At 41.5% G+C, this 24,189-nt stretch overlaps 1 protein-coding gene and 1 pseudogene across 2 annotated transcripts in view; one reads left to right on the top strand and one right to left on the bottom strand.

Moving 5' to 3' along the window:
- Positions 1-24,189, bottom strand: part of Mosmo (modulator of smoothened) — a 70,679-nt gene that overhangs the window by 21,614 nt on the left and 24,876 nt on the right.
- LOC134483777 (large ribosomal subunit protein uL10-like) lies at positions 18,399-19,204 on the top strand (annotated as a pseudogene).

The following is a 24,189-nucleotide window of genomic DNA, read 5'->3' as shown; positions in this document are numbered from 1 at the left end:
GCTCTACAAAGAATAATAATTGAAATACTTTGGCCTAAAGAGAAGGATAAGCACATTCAAAAGAGAACAGGGAATAAATAATTTCCGAACAGTTCATCAAGAGAGATCTTAGAAAACACTACAAACACAACGAAATGATGGGAATACACACTGTTCAACAATAATTCTTAACTGTAATGGTCACAATTCCCCAATAAAGAAATGCAGACTGACAGACTGGATTAGATAACAGGACCCATCTTTTTTGCTTTCTCCAAGAATCATATCTCACCATCAGTGATAGACTACCTTCTAGTAAAAACCAAGGAAAATAAACCCAACTAAGACACAAACAGGTGGGGTTGAGGATTTAGCTCAGTGGTAGAGCGTTTGCCTAGCAAGCACAAGGCCCTGGGTTTGGGCCCCAGCTCTAGAGGGAAAAAAAAAAAAAAAAGAAACAAACAGGCTTAACTATTCTAGTATCTGACCAAAATAAGACTCACATGAAAACTAGTCAGGGAAGGAGGATCACTTCATATTTATTCAAGAAAAAAATCACCAAGAGGATATCACAATTCTAAACTTATATGCACCAAGTGCAAGTGTGCCCAATTCTATGAAATAAATATAATTTGATTTATAACCAGATTGACTTCAACAAATTGACAGTGGATGAGCCCAATATCCACTTTCTCCAAAAGATAGGTCATTCAGATAAAAACTAAAGATAGAAATATTACAGTTAAATGATGTCACAAACCAAATGGATCTAACAGACATCTATATTCAACCCAAACAGTAAAGATACAAGTTCTTCCTAGCCATTATTACAATGATAATTGCATCAAGAAAGCAAGCAAGAGGAAAATTTTAGAAATAAATAAAAATAAAGACACAGCATATGAAATTGATGGGACACAATGAAGGAATTTAAGAGGAAGTTTATAGCATTGTCTCCATCCAAAAAAAAAATTTTTTTTTGAACTAGAGAAAGAGCTCATCAGTTAAGAACACTAGCTGCTCTTGTAGAAGACTTGAGTTCAGTTCCCAGCACCCTCTCGGCAGCTCACAACTGTCAGTAACTCCGGTTCCAGAACATCCCACAGCCTCTTCTAACCTCTGCAGGCAGCTGACACACACATTTGATGCACACACAAACATGCAGGCAAAGAACTTAAAAACACACAAAAATAAATAACTCTTTTAAGTCTTTGTGAGAGAGCTCTGATTAATAACTTAATAATGCACTTGATGGCCTCGAGAAAACAAGTAGATAGAAGAGATAATTGAAACCAGGACTCAAAATAGTGAAATAGAAACAACCAACAAGGGCTGGAGAGATTGCTCAGCGGTTAAGAGCACTGACTGCTCTTCCAGAGGTCCTGAGTTCAATTCCCAGCAACCACATGGTGGCTCACAACCATCTGAAGTGGGATCCGATGCCCTCTTCTGGTGTGTCTGAAGAGAGTGACATTGTACTCATATAAATAAAACAAGTAAATTTTAGAAAAGAAAAGGGAGGTTTATTTAAAAAAAGAAGCAACAAACAAAAATTATATAAAGAACCAATAAAATAGAGTTGATTCTTTTAAAATATTAACAAGATTGACACACCTTTAACCAAATTAACTAAAAGAGAGAAAAGACCCAAATTAATAGAATTAAGAGTGACAATGAAGCCATTACAAGACACTTAGAACACTGAGAGAATCATAAAGACAAACGTAAAAAAACCCAAAGTCTCTATTCTAAGGCCAGGTGAGCTGGTGCACATCTTTAACCTTAACACTTGGAAGATATGAGGCAGGTGATCCCTGTGAGATCCAGGCCAGCCAGGGCTACAAAGAGAGATCCTGTCTTAACAAAACAGAGCAAAACAAATCTCTGCTCTACTAAGGAAAAATCTAAGAGAAATGGATGAATTTCTAATGTCTATGACTAGCCAAAGCTAAATCAATATGAAATAAATAATTTAAACAGACTCATAACAACCAATGAGATATGAACAGTAATTAAAAATCTTCTAACTTGGCCTGGAGAGATGCCTCAATGGTTAAGAGTGCTGGCTGGCTATTCTTATAGAGAACCCAGGTTCATTTTCCAGCATCCACATGGCAGTTCACAACTGTCTGTAACTCCAATTCCCTCACACCAATGCAATATATATATAGTCTCAACTTAAAAAAAGTGCCGGACCAGATGGCTTCAGCACAGAATTCTACCAGACCTTCCAAGAACTAACACCAGCATTCCTCAAATTACTCTATAAAACAGAAAAGGAACACTTGAACATTCTTTTTATGAAACCAGTATAAAGTATAGCAAAACCAGAAAAAGACCAAACAAAAAGAGAAAATTGTAGGTCTCTTTCTGATGAACATAGACACAAAAATTCTCAGTAAAATACTTGCAGGAAGACAAATTCAGGAACGATTAAAATATCATCAACTATGATCTAGTCAATTTCATTCCAGAGATGCAGAGATAGATGGTTCAAGACAGATGCAGAAAAAGCTTTCTACAAAATTTAATATCCCTCATGATAAAAGTGTTAGAGGATATAGGAATGAGAAATATGTCTCAACATAATAAAGACAGGTGCGGTACAAGGCTATTCTCAGGGCTAAAGTTGCCACCCACTTCAGGAGTTCCACTGGATCTGCTCCCCAGAGCATCACAGCTGGGGTTGTTGACTGTGCACAAGACCTGCACCAGAGTAGCCAGCTACCCCTCCCTGACTGCACATGGCCTCAGGGTCTCTAGGAAGGGCTAGATGATATAGGCAGGAAAGTATTAGGGGAGCAGACTCCATTTATGTAGCCATGAGGGAGTCAACATTCGTGGTGGGTGGAGACTTTGTGGCTACTTTAAAGTCACTCATGTTCTTACTCCAAACCTCTAAGCCACTGACTGCTCTGTCTGTAGGTAAGCAATAAACTCATTGCTTCCACAAAGTAAACTTTGGTGACTTTTGCACCGTGGTGTGCCACTGAGACTGTGGGAGGAGCAGGCAGACACTGTTGTCTTCCATGGGAATGCATTGCACCACCAGTATCTCATGAGTCCGCAGCCAACACCACGCTCAGCAGAGGAGTCTCAGAGCATTTCCACTAAAGTCAAGAATAGGATAAGGATGTCCGATTTCTTCACTCGTGCTCAACACATACTTGAAACCTTGAACAATAAAAAAAGTGAAGGTGATAAAAGGGAAAATAAATAGGGAGAAGTCAAACCATCCTTATTTGCAGATATGATTCTATTCATAAAAGACCCAAGACTCCATCAGAAAACTGCTACAGGTGATAAAACTCATTCAGCAAAGAAGCAGGACCATTCTGTACAAACTTAACATAGAAAAGATTGCTAGCTTTTCTATAAGCTGACAACCAACAACAGGGAAGTGACACATTCACAACAGCGTAAGAACAAACAAAAACAACAAAACAAACAAAAAATCCAATAAAACCTGTGATAAATCTAGCCAAGGATATGAAAGACTTGTATAGTGAAAAATTTACGATACTGAAGAAAGAAAATGGAGAATATATGAGAAGAGAACAGAAAATGGAAAGACTTCTCACACTCATAGATTGGTAGGATTAATATACTGCGAATACAGCCATCCTATTAAAAACAATCCACAGATTCAGCACAATTCCATCAAATTCCAAAATAATTATTTACAGGAACTGAAGCAGTAATTTTAAGTTTCTTACGGAAACACAAGGACAACCAAAACAGTCCTGAAGAGTAAGCATGGGGTGGTACCACCATCCGGGTTTCATGTTATACTACAGCACAGAAAAGAGAATAAAACCAGCACACTGCTACACTACTGGCATAAAAACAGATACACTGATCAGTGGAACAGAATTGAGAACCCAGACATAAGTCACTTATACACTGGAAAACACGCAGCATTTTCAACAAATGGTTCTGGTTAAACTGTGTATCTTCTTAAAGAAAAATGAAACAATTCCAAATGGACCAAGGACCTCAATATAAGACCCGATATACTAGATCTGTTAGGGGATACACTTCAATTTGTCATAGGAAAAGACTTTCCAGACAAGACTCCTGTAGTGCAGAAACTAAGACCAGCGTTTAACAAATGGGATCTCATAAAACAAACAAAAACCTCTTTGTACACAGCAAAGGATGTCATCACAAAGTGGCAGCCAACAGAATGGGGGAAAATCTTTACCATCCATATATCTGACAGAGGATTAGTGTCTAAAATATAAAAAAAAACCCTAAAAACAAGAAAACAAATAATCCTATTAAATATTGGGATGTAGAACTAAACAGAGTTCTCAAGAGAAGAAATAGAAATGGCTAAGAGCATTGAAGGAAGAGGAGGAGGAGAGGAAGAAGAGGAGAAAGAAGAGGTAGAGGAGGAAGCAGAGAAGCTCAACATCCTTAAGGCCAGAGAAATGCAAATTACAACTACTTTAGGACCACTCAGAATGGCTAACATCAAAAAATAAAATGACAGCAAATGCTGGTGTGGATGTACAGAAAGGGGAACACTTAGCTGCCACTGGGTTTAAAGACTGGTGTGTCCACTATAGAAATCAGGGTGGAGATTTTTCAAAAAAGCTAGAAATAGACCTACCATGTGGTCTAGTTATATTACTCTTGTGCATATACCCAAAGGGCTCTATGTCCTACTACAGAGATGCTTACTTATCCTTGTTCATTGCTGCTGTATTCACAATAGCCAGAAAATGCAAATAACTTAGATGTAAATCAACTGATGAATGGATAAAGAAAATGTGGTACATTTATACAACAAAGTATTATGCAGCTGTTAAGAAAACAGAGATTAGCGCCCCAGACACGGCTGGAACCTGAAGGGACCTGATCAACAGTTCTCTGCACCCAAATCGGGTGGGAGGGGGAGCTAAACCTTCAGAGACGCAGACACGCCGGGGAAGCCAGAAGAGACTACACTCTGACCATATTTCTGACTCCAGAGGAAAACACCTAACACCATCTGGGACCCCGGTGTACAAGGGCTCCCGGAAAAGGCAGCACAGGCCCTCGTGGATTGCTGCCCTCACAGAGAGCTCATAAGCAACACCCCACGAGCAAACTTGAGCCTCAGGACCATAGGTAACACCAACTTTTCTGCTCCAAGCGACCTGCCTGGTGAACTCAGGACACAGGCCCACAGGAACAGCTGAAGACCTGTAGATAAGAAAAACTACACGCCCGAAAGCAGAACACTCTGTTCCCATAACTGGCTGAAAGAAAACAGGAAAACAGGTCTACAGCACTCCTGACACATAGGCATATAGGACAGTCTAGCCACTGTTAGAAATAGAACAAAGTAACACCAGAGATAATCTGATGGCGAGAGGCAAGCGCAGGAACCCAAGCAACAGAAACCAAGACTACATGGCATCATCGGAGCCCAATTCTCCCACCAAAGCAAACACTGAATATCCAAACACACCAGAAAAGCAAGATCTAGATTTAAAATCATATTTGATCATGATGCTGGAGGACTTCAAGAAAGACATGAAGAACTCCCTTAAAGAAACGCAGGAAAACATAAACAAACAAGTAGAAGCCTACAGAGAGGAATCACAAAAATCCCTGAAAGAATTCTAGGAAAACACAATCAAACAGTTGAAGGAATTAAAAATGGAAATAGAAGCAATGAAGAAAGAACACAGGGAAACAACCCTGGATATAGAAAACCAAAGGAAGAGACAAGGAGCCGTAGATACAAGCATCACCAACAGAATACAAGAGATAGAAGAGAGAATCTTAGGAGCAGAAGATTCCATAGAAATCATCGACACAACTGTCAAAGATAATGTAAAACGGAAAAAGCTACTGGTCCAAAACATACAGGAAATCCAGGACTCAATGAGAAGATCAAACCTAAGGATAATAGGTATAGAAGAGAGTGAAGACTCCCAGCTCAAAGGACCAGTAAATATCTTCAACAAAATCATAGAAGAAAACTTCCCTAACCTAAAGAAAGAGATGCCCATAAGCATACAAGAAGCCTAAAGAACTCCAAATAGATTGGACCAGAAAAGAAACTCCTCCTGTCACATAATAGTCAAAACACCAAATTCACAAAATAAATAAAGAATATTAAAAGCAGTAAGGGAAAAAGGTCAAGTAACATATAAGGGCAGACCTATCAGAATCACAGCAGACTTCTCGCCAGAGACTATGAAAGCCAGAAGGTCCTGGACAGATGTCATACAGACCCTAAGAAAACACAAATGCCAGCCCAGGTTACTGTATCCTGCAAAACTCTCAATTAACATAGATGGAGAAACCAAGACATTCCATGACAAAACCAAATTTACACTATATCTTTCTACAACTCTTATTTATTACCAGACAATAAATGGTAAAGCCCAACATAAGGAGGAAAGCTACACCCTAGAAAAAGCAAGAAACTAATAGTCTTGGCAACAAAACAAAGAGCAGAAAAGCACACAAACATAACCTCACATCCAAATATGAATATAACAGGAAGCAATAATCACTATTCCTTAATATCTCTCAACATCAATGGTCTCAACTCCCCAATAAAAAGACATAGATTAACAAACTGGATGCACTGGAGGACCCTGCATTCTACTCCCTACAGGAAACACACCTCAGAGACAAAGACAGACACTACCTCAGAGTGAAAGGCTGGAAAACAACTTTCCAAGCAAATGGTCAGAAGAAGCAAGCTGGAGTAGCCATTCTAATATCACATAAAATCAATTTTCAACTAAAAGTCATCAAAAAAGATAAGGAAGGACACTTCATATTCATCAAAGGAAAAATCCACCAAGATGAACTCTCAATCCTAAATATCTATGCTCCAAATACAAGGGCATCTACATACATAAAAGAAACCTTACTAAACCTTACTAAACTTTACTAAAGCTCAAAACACACAATGCACCTCACACAATAATAATACGAGATTCAACACCCAACTCTCAACAATGGACAGGTCATGGAAACAGAAATTAGACAGAGACGTAGACAGACTAAGAGAAGTCATGAACCAAATGGACTTAACAGATATTTATAGAACATTCTATCCTAAAGGAAAATGATATACATGCTTCTCAGCACCTCATGGTACTTTCTCCAAAATTGACCATATAATTGGTCATAAAACAGGCCTCAACAGATACAGAAAGATAGAAATAATCCCATGTGTCCTATCAGACCACCACGGCCTAAAGCTTGTCTTCAATAACAATAAGGGAAGAACGCCCACATATACATGGAAGTTGAACAATGCTCTACTCAATGATGACCTGGTCAAGGAAGAAATAAAGAAAGAAATTAAAGACTTTTTAGAATTTAATGAAAATGAAGGTACAACATACCCAAACTTATGGGACACAATGAAAGCCGTGCTAAGAGGAAAACTCATAGCTCTGAGTGCCTGCAGAAAGAAACAGGAAAGAGCATATGTCACCAACTTGACAGCACAGCTAAAAGCTCTAGAACAAAAAGAAGCAAATACACCCAGGAGGAGTAGAAGGCAGGAAATAATCAAACTCAGAGCTGAAATCAACCAAGTAGAAACAAAAAGGACAATAGAAAGAATCAACGGAACCAAAAATTGGTTCTTTGAGAAAATCAACAAGATAGATAAACCCTTAGCCTAACGAGAGGACACAGAGACTGTGTCCAAATTAACAAAATCAGAAATGAAAAGGGAGACATAACTACAGAATCAGAAGAAATTAAAAAAATCATCAGATCTTACTACAAAAGCCTACATTCAACAAAACTTGAAAATCTGCAGGAAATGGACAATTTCCTAGACAGATACCAGGTACCGAAGTTAAATCAGGAACAGATAAACCAGTTAAACAACCCCATAACTCCTAAGGAAATAGAAGCAGTCATTAAAGGTCTCCCAACCAAAAAGAGCCCAGGTCCAGACGGGTTTAGTGCAGAATTCTATCAGACCTTCATAGAAGACCTCATACCAATATTATCCAAACTATTCCACAAAATTGAAACCGATGGATCACTACCGAATTCCTTCTATGAAGCCACAATTACTCTTATACCTAAACCACACAAAGACCCAACAAAGAAAGAGAACGTCAGACCAATTTCCCTTATGAATATCGACGCAAAAATACTTAATAAAATTCTGGCAAACCGAATCCAAGAGCACATCAAAACAATCATCCACCATGATCAAGGAGACTTCATCCCAGGCATGCAGGGATGGTTTAATATATGGAAAACCATCAACGTGATCCAAACTGAAAGAACAAAACCACATGACCATTTCATTAGATACTGAGAAAGCATTTGACAAAATTCAACACCCCTTCACGATAAAAGTCCGGGAAAGAATAGGAATTCAAAGCCCATACCTAAACATAGTAAAAGCCATATACAGCAAACCAGTTGCTAACATTAAACTAAATGGAGAGAAACTTGAAGCAATCCCACTAAAATCAGGGACTAGGGACTAGACAAGGCTGCCCACTCTCTCCCTACTTATTCAATATAGTTCTTGAAGTTCTAGCCAGAGCAATCAGACAACAAAAGGAGATCAAGGGGATACAGATTGAAAAAGAAGAAGTCAAAATATCACTATTTGCAGATGATATGATAGTATATTTAAGTGATCCCAAAAGTTCCACCAGAGAACTACTAAAGCTGATAAACAACTTCAGCAAAGTGGCTGGGTATAAAATTAACTCAAATAAATCAGTAGCCTTCCTCTACACAAAAGAGAAACAAGCCGATAAAGAAATTAGGGAAACGACACCCTTCATAATAGACCCAAATAATATAAAGTACCTCGGTGTGACTTTAACCAAGCAAGTAAGAGATCTGTACAATAAGAACTTCAAGACTCTGAAGAAAGAAATTTAAGAAGACCTCAGAAGATGGAAAGATCTCTCATGCTCATGGATTGGCGGGATTAATATAGTAAAAATCGCCATTTAACCAAAAGCAATCTACAGATTCAATGCAATCCCCATCAAAATACCAATCCATTTCTTCAAAGAGTTAGACAGAACAATTTGCAAATTCATCTGGAATAACAAAAAACCCAGGATAGCTAAAACTATCCTCAACAATAAAAGGACTTCAGGGGGAAACACTACCCCTGAACTCAAGCAGTATTACAGAGCAATAGTGATAAAAACTGGATGGTATTGGTACAGAGACAGACAGACAGACCAATGGAACAGAACTGAAGACCCAGAAATGAACCCACACACCTATGGGCACTTGATTTTTGACAAAGGAGCCAAAACCATCCAATGGAAAAAAGATAGCATTTTCAGCAAATGGTGCTGGTTCAACTGGAGGTCAACATGTAGAAGAATGCAGATCGATCCATGCTTATCACTCTGTACAAAGCTTAAGTCCAAGTGGATCAAGGACCTCCACATCAAACCAGATATACTCAAACTAATAGAAGTAAAACTAGGGCAGCATCTCGAACACATGGGCACTGGAAAAAATTTCCTGAACAAAACACCAATGGCTTATGCTCTAAGATCAAGAATCGACAAATGAGATTTCATAAAACTGCAAAGCTTCTGTAAGGCAAGGGACACTGTGGTTAGGACAAAATGGCAACCAACAGATTGGGAGAAGATCTTTACCAATCCTACAACAGATAGAGGCCTTATATCCAAAATATACAAAGAACTCAAGAAGTTAGACCACAGGGAGACAAATAACCCTATTAAAAATGGGATTCAGAGCTAAACAAAGAATTCACAGCTGAGGAATGCCGAATGGCTAAGAAACACCTAACGAAACGTTCAACATCTTTAGTCATAAGGGAAATGCAAATCAAAACAACCCTGAGATTTCATCTCACACCAGTGAGAATGGCTAAGATCAAAAACTCAGGTGACAGCAGATGCTGGCGAGGATGTGGAGAAAGAGGAACACTCCTGCATTGTTGGTGGGATTGCAGACTGGTACAACCATTCTGGAAATCAGTCTGGAGGTTCCTCAGAAAATTGGACATTGAACTACCTGAGGACCCAGCTATATCTCTCTTGGGCATATACCCAAAAGATGCCCCAACATAAAACAAAGACACGTGCTCCACCATGTTCATAGCAGCCTTATTTATAATAGGCAGTAGCTGGAAAGAACCCAGATGCCCTTCAACAGAGGAATGGATACAGAAAATGTGGTACATCTACACAATGGAATATTACTCAGCTATCAAAAACAATGCCTTTATGAAATTCATAGACAAATGGTTGGAACTGGATATCATCCTGTGTGAGGTAACCCAATCACAGAAAAACATACATGGTATGCACTCATTGATAAGTGGCTATTAGCCCAGATGCTTGAATTACCCTAGATGCACAGAACACATGAAACTCAAGACGGATGATCAAAATGCGAATGCTTCACTCCTTCTTTAAAAGGGGAACAAGAATACCCTTGGCAGGGAATAGAGAGGCAAAGATTAAAACAGAGACAGAAGGAACACCCATTCAGAGCCTGCCCCACATGTGGCCCATACATATACAGCCACCCAATTAGACAAGATGGATGAAGCAAAGAAGTGCAGGCCGACAGGAGCCGGATGTAGATCTCTCCTGAGAGACACAGCCAGAATACAGCAAATACAGAAGCGAATGCCAGCAGTAAACCACTGAAGTGAGAACAGGACCCCCGTTGAAGGAATCAGAGAAAGAACTGGAAGAGCTTGAAGGGGCTCGAGACCCCATATGAACAACAATGCCAAGCAACTAGGGCTTCCAGGGACTAAGCCACTACCCAAAGACTATACATGGACTGACCCTGGACTCTGACCTCATAGGTAGCAATGAATAGCCTAGTAAGAGCACCAGTGGAAGGGGAAGCCCTTGGTCCTGCTAAGACTGAACCCCCAGTGAATGTGATTGTTCGGGGGAAGGCGGTAATGGGGGGAGGATGGGGAGGGGAACACTCATATAGACGGGGAGGCGGAGCGCTTAGGGGGATGTTGGCCAGCAAACCAGGAAAGGGAATAACAATCGAAATGTAAATAAGAAATACTCAAATTAATAAAGAAAAAAAAAGAATGTAAAAAAAAAGAAAAGAGAGATTAGCAATAAATGGTTGGAACTGGAGCTAGTAGTTCTAAATGTTATGAGAGGGGAGGGGAAGGATCTGGAGGGAAGAAATGGGGGATTGACTTTATTAAAATATACACATATCTGAAATTCTCATAGTTTTGGTTTTTTGTCAGGGAAGTCCTAGGACTATTGGAAAGGAAAGCACTGAACTTCTTTTTTTCGGAGCTGGGGACCGAACCCAGGGCCTTGCGCTTCCTAGGTAAGCGCTCTACCACTGAGCTAAATCCCCAGCCCCAGCACTGAACTTCTTAATCAATGAGCTTAAAGCTCAAGAACTCATGGCATCAAAATAAACTGGCGCCATTCAATAAAGATGAATAAGACTTGCATTCCGGGTAAGAACAACGCAGTAGGAAAGCTTGTCTTCACACTACCAGGCCTTGAAGCTCTTAGCATCTAACAGCCAGAGAACTCAGTAAGCAAGGCTTAGCGCAGTGTCTATACTCATGTTTCTAGAAATGTTCAAGGGTGTTGGTCATTTTCCCAAGGATGGCATATTCTGCTTGAACAGGATTGACAGGTGATGTGGGCAGCGAGTTAAGAAATTATAATTTCTTATGCTCTCTAATCTGAACGCAGATATATTCGTACAATTTCATCCTGGGATAAAAAGATTTGTCTAATATTATAAACTTCTAAAATGTTTACACAAATTGAAGTAAAATGTACTAAATTGTATTGTTATATAATTTGAAATCTAATTATGCAGAGATTTGAACAGATGCTGTGGATCTAGAAGAAATGAGAACACAGGAAAAACAAAAAAAGGTAGACATTATGACTATACCATAGAATTAAGACTAGGTTGAAACTACTCAGATAGAAGGGTAGACTTTAAATTACAGTGTCTACATCACACTTGACACAGTTCTGTGGAGGAATTTGTAAGATTACATTGGATACCCGCTATGATGAATTTGGCAGAAATAATCCATTTGATTCACCTAATGAGCACCTTCCATGTAAGACAGCTATTTACGACTGGTAACAACGACTGCTGACGACGAGAGAAAACCCAATAATCTGGTAGGTCAAAGAGTCGAATGGTCAGAAAACAACTACGGAATCACTTGTAAAACACTGTAAAGAATCACAAAAAGGCTCAGCATGAATGATGCAATGGCCTCCAATCTTTTTGTTTTCTAAAGATTTATTTATTTTATGTATGTAAGTACACTGTAGCTGTCTTCAGACACACCAGAAGAGGCATCAGATCCCATTACAGATGGTTGTGAGCCACCATGTGGTTGCTGGGATTTGAACTCAGGACCTCTGGAAGAGCAGTCAGTGCTCTTTTTTTTTTTTTTTTTTTTTTTTTTTTTTTTCCGGAGCTGGGGACTGAACCCAGGGCCTTGCGCTTGCTAGGCAAGTGCTCTACCACTGAGCTAAATCCCCAACCCCTGCAGTCAGTGCTCTTAACCACTGAGCCATCTCTCCAGCCCCCAGTGGCCTCCAATCTTTTTTTTTTCTCTTCTATTTTTTTTTTAATTAACTTGAGTATTTCTTATTTACATTTCGAATGTTATTCCCTTTCCCGGACAAACATCCCCCTAATCCCCCCTCCCCTTCGTTATGGGTGTTCCCCTTCCCACCCTCTCCCCATTGCCGCCCTCCCCCAAACAATCACGTTCACTGGGGGTTCAGTCTTAGCAGGACCAAGGGCTTCCTCTTCCACTGGTGATCTTACTAGGATATTCATTGCTACCTATGAGGTCAGAGTCCAGGGTCAGTCCATGTATAGTCTTTAGGTAGTGGCTTAGTCCCTGGAAACTCTAGTTGCTTGGCATTGTTGTTCATAAGGGGTCTCGAGCCCCTTCAAGCTCTTCCAGTTCTTTCTCTGATTCCTTCAACGGGGGTCCTATTCTCAGTTCAGTGTTTTGCTGCTGGCATTCGCCTCTGTATTTGCTGTATTCTGGCTGTGTCTCTCAGGAGAGATCTACATCCGGCTCCTGTCGGCCTGCACTTCTTTGCTTCATCCATCTTGTCTAATTGGGTGGCTGTATATGTATGGGCCACATGTGGGGCAGGCTCTGAATGGGTGTTCCTTCTGTCTCTGTTTTAATCTTTGCCTCTCTATTCCCTGCCAAGGATATTCTTGTTCCCCCTTTTAAAGAAGGAGTGAAGCATTCACGTTTTGATCATCCGTCTTGAGTTTCATGTGTTCTGTGCATCTAGGTTAATTCAAGCATTTGGGCTAATAGCCACTTATCAATGAGTGCATACATGTGTGTTTTTCTGTGATTGGGTTACCTCACTCAGGATATTTTCCAGTTCCAACCATTTGTCTATGAATTTCATAAAGGCATTGTTTTTGATAGCGGAGTAATATTCCATTGTGTAGATGTACCACATTTTCTGTATCAATTCCTCTGTTGAAGGGCATCTGGGTTCTTTCCAGCTTCTGGCTATTATAAATAAGGCTGCGATGAACATAGTGGAGCACGTGTCTTTTTTATATGTTGGGGCATCTTGTGTGTATATGCCCAAGAGAGGTATAGCTGGATCCTCAGGTAGTTCAATGTCCAATTTTCTGAGGAACCTCCAGACTGATTTCCAGAATGGTTGTACCAGTCTGCAATCCCACCAACAATGGAGGAGTGTTCCTCTTTCTCCACATCCTCGCCAGTATTTGTTGTCACCTGAGTTTTTGATTTTAGCTATTCTCACTGGTGTGAGGTGAAATCTCAGGGTTGTTTTGATTTGCATTTCCCTTATGACTGAAGATGTTGAGCATTTCTTTAGGTGTTTCTCAGCCATTCAGCATTCCTTAGCTGTGAATTGTTTGTTTAGTTCTGAACCCCATTTTTTAATAGGGTTATTTGTCTCCCTGTGGTCTAACTTCTTGAGTTCTTTGTATATTTTGGATATAAGCCCTCTATCTGTTGTAGGATTGGTAAAGATCTTTTCCCAATCTCTTGGTTGCCATTTTGTCCTAACCACAGTGTCCTTTGAATGGCCTCCAATCTTAAACAGGGCTCGGTTCTTCGCTGTCAGCATGGTGGCATACCTGTAATGCCAAGTATGTTCCTAATCTCTCTACCAGCAATGATCTAAAGAGGATGAAAAGTTTGATGCAACCCTTGGTATATGAAACCCTTCCCCACTTCTCCTAAAAAGGAAGAAACGAAAGGTTGGAAAGAGTGCAGCTTCTAGTCAAAAGTAGCCACATGATTAGAGAAGGTAGAGCCAAGCAGAGCTGCACAGGCCACCTGTCCTAGTGCTCCAATCACACTAAAGTTCAGAGACTGAATCTAAAGGACCCAAAGTACCTGGTATTTCTAGGCTAATTATCCTCTCTCTCTCTCTCTCTCTCTCTCTCTCTCTCTCTCTCTCTGTGTGTGTGTGTGTGTGTGTGTGTACACAGATGCTTGCAGAGGTCAAAAGGACATCGAAGCTGCCCAGTGGGGTGATGGCAACTGACCTCTTGTCTTCTTAAAAGCACAATGCACTCTTAACTGCTGCAGTATTTCTCTTGTCCCCACCCCACACCTCTGAAAGTCAGGTTTTCAATCAACTGTTTCAAAAAGATCTCTACCACATGACACTAACTTCCAAGAACACTATTCATTGAGTAAAGAAAAATGAATGGGATCCCTAAAAGTACTCCCAGGAACATTCAGATTTCTATCAGAGCAGATTTCCTTTACAATTCTGTTAGTGCAGTCGTAGTAAGAAACAACACTCTAAGAAGAAGACTGGGTTTGGATTCCTGCTCCATTCTCTGAAGTGTAGCCTCCTACTCTATCCACTCTTCCTCACAAATGTCTAAATACCACATTCCAGCTTCTTTTCCTTAAAGAAACACCCAGATATGATTGCCTTCACTATTAATAGGACAAAACAACAACCAATAGATTAGGAAAAGATCTTTACCAATCCTACATTCCATAGAGGGCTAATATCCAATATATACAAAGAATTCAAGAAGTTAGACTCCAGAGAACTAAATAACCCTATTTAAAAATGGGGTGCAGAACCAAAGAATTCTTAACTGAGGAATACCAAATGGCACCTAAAGAAATGTTCAACATCCTTAGTCATCAGGGAACTGCAAATCAAAACAACCCTGAGATTCCACCTCACACCAGTCAGAATGGCTAAGATCAAAAACTCAGGTGACAGCAGATGCTGGCCAGGATGTGGAGAAAGAGGAACACTCCTCCATTGTTGGTGGGATTGCAAGATGATACAACCACTCTGGAAATCAGTCTGAGAGTTCCTCAGAAAACTGGACATAGTACTACCTGAGGATCCAGCTGTGCTACTCCTGGGCATATACCCAAAAGATGCTCCAACATATAACAAGGACACGTGCTCCACTATATTCACAGTGGCCATATTTATAATAGCCAGAAGCTGGAAAGGAACCAGATGTCCCTCAACAGAGGAATGGATACAGAAAATGGATACACAATGGAGTACTACTCAGCTATTAAAAATAATGACTTTATGAAATTCTTAGGCAAATGGATGGAACTAGAAAATACCATCCTGAGTGAGGTAACCCAATCACAAAAATAAAAACAAAAAACAAACAAACAAAACACACATATACACACACACACACACACACACACACACACACACACACACACACACACACAGAGTATGCACTCACTGGTAAGTGGATATTAGGCAAAAAGCTCAGAATACCCGGGATACAACTCACAGCCCACATGAAGCTCAAGAAGGACAACCGAAGTGTGGATGCTTCAGTCCTTCTTAGAAGGGGGACAAAATACTCACGGGAGGTAGAGGGAAGGAATGACTTGGGAGGGAAACAGGAGGGGGACAGAAAAAGGGGGGAAGGATCAGGTATGGGAGGAGACAGAATGATATACAGAGGGTCAGGAAACTGAACAGAGGTGTGTAGCCGTGGGGGATGGGGAACTGGGGATAGCCACCAGAATGTCCCAGATGCCATAAAAGCAAAAGGCTCCCAGGACCCAAAGGGGATGAGATTAGCTGAAATGCCCAACAAAGGGGAGAGCGAACCTGTAGAAACCATATCCAAAGGTTAGGCAAGGCCCCGGTTGAGGGATGGAACCACCCACTCGTCTCCAAATTTTTAATCCAGAACTGCTCCTGTCTAAAGGAAATATGGGGACAAAGTGTGGAGCAGAGACTGAAGGAAAGACCATCCAGAGTCTACCCCACCTGGGGATCCATACCATCTGCAGACACCAAACCCAGTCACTATTGCTGATGCCGAGAAGTGTTTGCTGACAGGAGCCTCATATAGCTGTCTCCTGAGAGGCTCTGTCAGAGCCTGACAAATTCAGATGTGGATGCTTGCAGCTAACCATTGGGCTGAACATGGGGTTCTCAATGGAGGAATTAGAGAAAGGACTGAAGGAGCTGAAGGGGTCTGCAGTCCATAGGAAGAACAACAATATCAGCCAGCCAGATCCTCTAGAGCTCCCAGGGACTAAATCACCCACCAAAGAGAAGACATGGAGGGACCCATGACTCCAGCCACATATGTAGCAGAGGATGGCCTTATCTGGCATCAATGGGAGAGGCCCTTGGTCCTGTGAAGTCTTGATGCTCCAGTGTAAGGGAATGCCAGGGTAGTGAAGTAGAAGTGGGTGGGTGGGTAGGGGAGCACCCACATAGAAGCGGGGAGAGGGGAGATGGGATAGGGGTTTGTGGAGGGGAAACCAGGAAAGGGGGTAACATTTGAAATGTAAATAAATAAAATATCCAATAATAATAATAAAAAGAACAGATTCCTTGGATCAACTTTATGCCCTTTACCTGTCTCTAACACCAAATGAATTTTTTATTTGCCTTAATTTTTGTAGTGCAAAAGCTGTGGATCACCTTCTCCTCAAAAGGGAACATATGATGTTTGTAACCATAGAATAGCATGCTTCAACCTTGTTCTGAGAGACTTCTTATAGGACTGCACAATGATTACTGCAAAACCCATAACTAAGAGGGCTGAGAATAAGTGCCTACTGACTGCTCAGCGGCACACGGGGCATCTGTATTATACACCACACTGGCTCAGGGTTTTGTTTTGTTTTGGTTTGGTTTTTTTTGGTCAACTTGATACAACCTAGGGTTGACCTCAAATACAGAGATTTCCCTGCCTCAGCTTCCCAGTCTTGGACTAAAGGCGTGTGCCACAGGGCTGAGAAGAGTTAATCTTAATTGAGAAAATACCTTCACTATGATCAGCTGGAGGTAAGCCTGTGGTACATTTTCTTGATTAAAGATTGATGTGAGAGAACTCAGCTCATTGTGGGTGGTGCTACTCCTAGGCAGGTTATACTGGGGCTTTGAAGAAAACTGAACAAACCTAGAGAAGCAAGCCAGTAAGCACCATTCCTCCACGGCCTCTGCTTTAGTTCCTGCCCTAAGGTCCTCCCCTGACTTCTCTCAGTGATGGAGTGTGACCTGTTTATACACACACACACACACACACACACACACACACACACACACACACACACACACACACACACACTCTGCTGAGGTCCAGGGAACATCATGGAAGGGGAGAGGTGGGGAGAACGGAAGAGTCAGAGGATGGGGAAGTGTGCTATGACTTGCTTCCTCTGGACATGGCATAGCTGTTGTACTTGGAACCTTACAGCAGCAGTGGTTACCTAAAGCCTGCCCAAGATGGAGCCCACCGTCATTCCCACATGAACAGTTGAAGGACACATGGTGCCCCACTCCCAGCTGAGGAGCAATTGGCAGTTAAAGTCGTTGGGGGAATGGAAGTCTCTGTTTGCTGGTGGTGTGGCCATTGCTAAGTTGCTCACAATAACAGTAAATGACACCAACCCACGAACACATTCAAGCAACCCTGATTAAACTCCCATAAAGCCCATATATGTGTATTTTATGTCCATATACATATACATGGACATGAAAATAGGATGTGTTAGGAAGGACTGAGAGTGAGAAGGGCCATAAAGGACAGGTGGATTTGATCAAAATGCATTATACTCATGTATGGCACTGTCAAAGCACAAAATTCATTTTTAAAGGGAATGCACAGTCAAAATAAGTAGCTTTCCTGGCTTTAGCAAAGGCCATGTTACCATGTCCAAGTCCCTCAAAATCACTGTTGAGTTTTGATTTTAAACTAGTTATACCTAGACAAATTACTTCTCATACATTATACTTCCTCAACTTATTTAAGTGTAACTCTTTGATGCCAAACCAAATTCTAAACTCAGCAGTCATGCATGTGTCACATTAGCAGGGAGGCAGAGTATTAGTGATTAGAGGTCGGTTCCTGAATTAAAAGTAAAATCTAGCTCTCGCCAGGCGTCCTCATTAGAGTGACATACCCTGCGTGGCAATCCCTAACGCACCGCCGTGATGCCCAGGGAAGTCAGGGCGACCTGGAAGTCCAACTACTTCCTTAAGATCATCCAACTTTTGGATGACTACCGAAAATGCTTCATTGTGGGAGCAGACAATGTGGGCTCCAAGCGGATGCAGCAGATCCGCATGTCCCTCCGCAGGAAGGCTGTGGTGCTGATGGGCAAGAACGCCATGATGTACAAGGCCATCAGGGGCCACCTGGAGAAAAACCCAGCTTTGGAGAAGCTGCTGCCTCACATCCGGGGGAACGTGGGCTTCGTGTTCACCAAGGAGGACCTCACCACTAAAATCCCCAGAGGCACCACTGAAATTCTGAGCGATGTGCAGCCGATAAAGACTGGAGACAAGGTAGGAGCCAGCGAAGCCACACTGCTGAACATGCTGCACATCTCCCCCTGCTCCTTCAGGCTGACCCTCTCCCTGCTCCTTCAGGCTGACCATTCAGCATGTGTTTGACAACGGCAGCATCTACAGCCCCCAGGTGCTGGACATCACAGAACAGGCCCTGCACACTCGCTTCCTAGAGGGTGTCCGCAATGTGGCCAGCGTCTGTCTGCAGATTGGCTACTCGACTGTTGCCTCACTCCATCATCAATGGGTCCAAGAGGATCCTGGCTTTGTCTGTGAAGACCTATAAGAGATTCTCAACGGCTGATAAGGAAGACTGTCACAAATATTCAACCTTCCTTATTGTGTCTGCACAAATAGCTAAACATATCCCACCACCTCAGTCATTTATAGGTTTACACATGCTAAGAACACTTCATTCCTAACCCACACACTTGAATATAGTTTCTGAACAACACTCACAGTTATTATGAACTACAAGTCTGATAACACCAAAGTATTTTTTACTTCTGTTTTGTTTTTGGAGATGGGGTCTCTCTATGTAGTACTGGCTGTCCTAGAACTCAATATGTAGACCAGGCTGGACTTGGAACTCACAGAGATCCACCTGCCTCTACTTCTCAAGTGCTGGGATTAAAGATGTGCACTACTGTGCCTGGCCAACATTTTTAATGATAAAAAGCCTACAGAGTACCATAAGTTCTTCAAGTTTGTTTCTAAACTGCTGAACAAGCCTCACTTCCTGTCTGCTCTCGGTTAACTAGTTTAAGTATCACATATAAGCCAGTGGCCTGTACTGCTTAATTAATGCTACTACATAGGTGCCTTATAGGCATCCGAGCTTAACAAACACATCCCTCAGCTGCATTCTATTCATGGTAATTGTATAACTGTTTAAAGTTTTCACTCAAAACGTTCTTAAGTAAGTCTTCCCAAACCCCTAATCAAAGTGATCAGAACACTTACTACTGATCTCTGAGTTTATTTTAAAGGCTTTTATTGTATACATCAGTGGTTCCTAACCCTCCTAACGCTGTGACCCAATAATACAGTTTCTCATGTTGTAGTGACCCCAACCATAAAATCACTTTTGTTGCTACTTCATAACTATAATTTTGCTACTGTTATGAATCATAGTGTAAATCTTTTTGGAGACAGAGGTTTGTCAAGGGGGTTACGACCCACAGGTGTAGAACTACTGTTATACATAATTCCCCTGGGAATGCTGAAAAATACTGAAAAAATAGCCAGTAGGCAAATGTGACTATGGAATAGGTAGAATAAATAATAAAAATAACAGTATGGACTCAATGTTGATTGTCAACTTGGCAGGATCTATAACCACCTAAAAGACAAGCCTCCAAGGATACCTGTGAAGGGTTATTTAGAGTACACCTATGAGATGTTTTCTTAATTAATTGAGGAAGAAAGACTCACCCTAAATGTGGTTGGCACCATTTCATGGGCTGGGCTTCTGGACTGTAAGAAAGGGAGCTGAGTCCAGCATCACCGTTTGCTCTGCATCCTGACTGCAGATGCAGTGTGACCAGCTGCCCCAAGGTCCTGTCATCGTCACTTTCCCACCGTGACTGGCTGCAGTTTCCAGCCATGAGTCAATAAGCCTTCCTTCCTTAACTTGCTTTTCTCAGAATATTTATCTTTCTCACAGTGATGGGGTAACTATGACACAGTAAAATCCCTTTAATATCAATGTTAACCTGTGGCACAGAAATACTTTTAACAAATACAGACCACATTACTTTTATTTTCAGGATCTAAACCCAACCATTTTTATCCCTAAATATTTTTTCTATCTATGATGGCTCACAGCAAACACCATAGAACTCCATTTATTTATAAAGACTATAGAGGCCTAACAAGATGCCCTACTCCTAGCTGAGGATCTGGGGGCAGTTAATGGCTGTACGAGTACACATCTGGGAGAGTATATACATGTTTATGTGGCTATGTCCACATGGAGGCCAGAGATAGATGTTGAGTGTCTTGTTTTTCTCCACCTTATTTTTTGAGAGAGGATCTCTCATTGAATCTGCAGCTCCTGGATGGCAAGGCTAGCTTCAGGCCCCTGACACCCTTTTCCCAGGCCTCCAGCACAACAGTTAAAGTCATATACCACAATACCCAGCTTTTCATGTGAGTGTCCTTGAGTTTGTGTGGCAGGCACCTAACCAACTGACCCATCTCCTCAGCACCCCAGAATGCTACCTTTCTTAGGTGTTTCCCTCTCTTACATTTTCTAAAATACCTAATGTCAAACTATGAATTAAGCACATCATCTCAGACCAACAGACCCTCCCCCTTTACTTGGTTATGTTTGCTTTGTACTCATCAGATGATGTGGAACAGCTTGCCAAGATGCTGAAGTCATCCTTAGCACAAGGACTGGGCAAGGGCAGCAGAAACAGTGGCAAAGACCACAGCAAACTGCACAGCAAACAGGCCTGGGACTCGTCTGTTAGCCACTAGAACTCGGGGCACACTGCTTGTCCTCTCTGCCTTCTTTTTATTTATAAAGTGGCAATAACCACTTCACAGGTTGTTGGAGGACTTTAAGTGAATTTCTCTGTGAAAAAACTAAGAACAATGGCTGGCACACAAATACATTTTAAAAACCAGTTATTGTAGTTAATATTGGTAAGTTGTCCCACAACGCAGACCAAGTATTTCTGGCACCTAATCTGAGGGGCAGGGTGTGCTCCTTCATCCTCCAACAGACTGCAATCTATGTAACTTTCCACGTTCGTTCTTACATGACGACATTTCAGAAAGTCTCAAGCCTACACTGACCAGAGAGACACTTTAACATAAGTCCCTTGATTATAAATTCAAGAGTCACTATATATATAACCACCTTGACTTATATCACACTGAGCATCTACAACCTAAAACCAAGACAACCCAGCTGCCTTGTGGTGAAAGGGAGACCCTGCTTAATCTTTATCAACACATAACCACACATTTCTATGGTAGAACCACTGGATGACTGGAGCCAGGTGGAATTATCAAGGTCAGGGAGTTGCTGGCTGTGCCCACTATAAGTGTGTGCACAGAAGCTTGCCCAAGCTCAGACTCTTTTACTTGGTCCCTTGCGTTGTCTGTTGTAGCTGCTCCAAACCTTCCCTGTTCTTCACAGTCCCTGTGCTGCCCAGTTGAGAGAGAGAGAGAGAGAGAGAGAGAGAGAGAGAGAGAGAGAGAGAGAGAGAGAGAGAGAGAGAGAGAGAAATCAAGGTCATTCATATGCCTTTTCTACCTGGGAATTTGTGACACTGGACTTGTGGACCTTGAAACTTCTAGCACTGCCTCCTCCAGCTGTTTACAGGAAAGGCTTCTTCTTCTTCTTAAGCTCAGCGTCTCATGGTTAACCTTTCCAAATGAATGCCCTTCACACCTATCTCCTTTTGTTTCATTGACTCCTTATTCCCTGGGTCACTGGTAGTGGCAGTCTGAGCTCATAACTGTGCTGGAATCCCTTGGGTATTTATTACTTGTCTTAGACATGTCCTTTTGAGTATCTAGATCTCCTGGGATTCTCTGTAAGAAGAATAATTGCCTGCATTTTAAACAAAATGCTCACGTTAGTCTTGTACACATACCAATCTGACAACTGTCAGAGCCTAATGAATCTTTCTTCTTTCTAATATACTTAGATGACTTTGGAAACATAAACCCCACAAAACAACAAATACCAAGAGAAACTACACTTCCCTCGAGGGATTCTACCTTGATTACCATGATGCCGCTCTCTAATCTCCACTGTTCACATTCACACTGTGTAACAGTTCTCTGACTATGTTGGTCTGTTTTATTCTTTCCAATTTCCACCATGTTCTTTCAATCTTCTCTAGTCGTTTTTGTCAGTGTTTATAAGAGTGGCTAACTTTCGGGAATGAGTCTGTGCTTTCCTGGGCATTTCTGTTGTTCTATCTCGAGACCACCACTTTTAGCTCCTGCAATGCCCGGGCCCTCTGTCTGTCTAGGATTTCAACTCTATTCCTTGTGCTTTAATGCCCTTTTAAGCACACAACTCACCTAAGACAGAGCCTCCTGATTCCCTTTATTCTTTTCCCATCCATTCATTCCCTCATTCAGCACTCATTCAAATATTTAGTGCCCATCACTTTATTCTAAGTCTTGGCCATAAAAGCTATAAAAAAAAAAAAAAAAAAGAATGAAGGCAGCTTTTCCAACAGTGGAACGGTAAGAGCCCTGGCCACCCAGTTTAGAAACCCTGGAGCCACTCTTACTGCTCATCTCAGTCTCCTCTAACTTGTTAAAAATCATTTGTTTGTCAATTTTCCTTATTTACTCCTTTTTCCCACTCCTGATGCAATGGTCCCTGTTTAGGTCACCACATCCTAATCTTGAAATTATCCAAATCATTTCCTCACCTATTTCTTTCCTTATTTTATCCACATTTACACATGTATGTACACTGAATGCCGCACACACACTTGATTCCTTCTATGTGCCAGCACTGTTCGAGGCGGCAGACAAGTGCCTGGTTAAACTCTGCCATATTTATACAACAGAGCTCTATTCAGAACCAAAAGGAGTAATCCATGGATGCACGCAAGCAAGTCTTATCCTGAATGTGGGTGTGGACACGAGGTGATGAAACCAGCAAACCTTATAATAGACAGAAATGAGTACAAACTGAGGGGCTCAGAAAGGACTCTATGGAATCAGGTCTCAGCTAGACATGACAGCTCATGCCTAGAATTCTAGCATTTGGAAGCTGAGGCAGGAAGATCACCATGAGTGTCAGATTGGGCTTTAGTGAGTTCCAGCGTAGACTGAATAACCCTATCTCAAAACATGAGTAAACAAAATTCACTGTCAATAGTGTTCCTGAGAGTACAGACTTTTAAAAAAATGTTACTCTTAGGCTGCACAGCCCCTGTACAGCTAGGAAACCCTGTCTGCCTTCCTTTCCCTGACCTGGCCAGCACCGAGAAAACTCCTCTGTCTGCTTGGAGAAAACTCCATGCTAACATGTCATCACACTTGCCTCTCCATTTCCAGTAACCCACCCAAGAGTGCCCACCCAGGAGCTCAGCTTTTGACCATGCATGAGCATTAATTCCAGGTCCTAGTTGGGACATCATCACCCCTTGCCTGAACTCTCTAAAAGCCCCTTGCTTTAGCCTGGATATGTGACTTTACTGACCTCCACCCGTGAGCTCAGTGAACCCCCCTGAGAGCTGCCCCTAATAAACCCATCTTTATCTTTTCTTAATCTGACCTCATCTGGTCTAATCTGTGTTGTTGAGGGAGAGAATATTACTATGTCTGGTGGAGAAATGAAGCTGCTCAATCAAATAAACATTATACAAAAACCAAAAACAAGTATCAAATCAAAACGAACTTGGAAGATTGAGACAGGAGGATA

Source organism: Rattus norvegicus, chromosome 1, assembly GCF_021556685.1.
Source record: "Rattus norvegicus strain SHRSP/BbbUtx chromosome 1, alternate assembly SHRSP_T2T, whole genome shotgun sequence".
Classification (NCBI taxonomy): domain Eukaryota; kingdom Metazoa; phylum Chordata; class Mammalia; order Rodentia; family Muridae; genus Rattus; species Rattus norvegicus.
The sequence above is the reverse complement of the archived record's forward strand: the minus strand, read 5'-3'. Positions and strand labels throughout refer to the sequence as shown.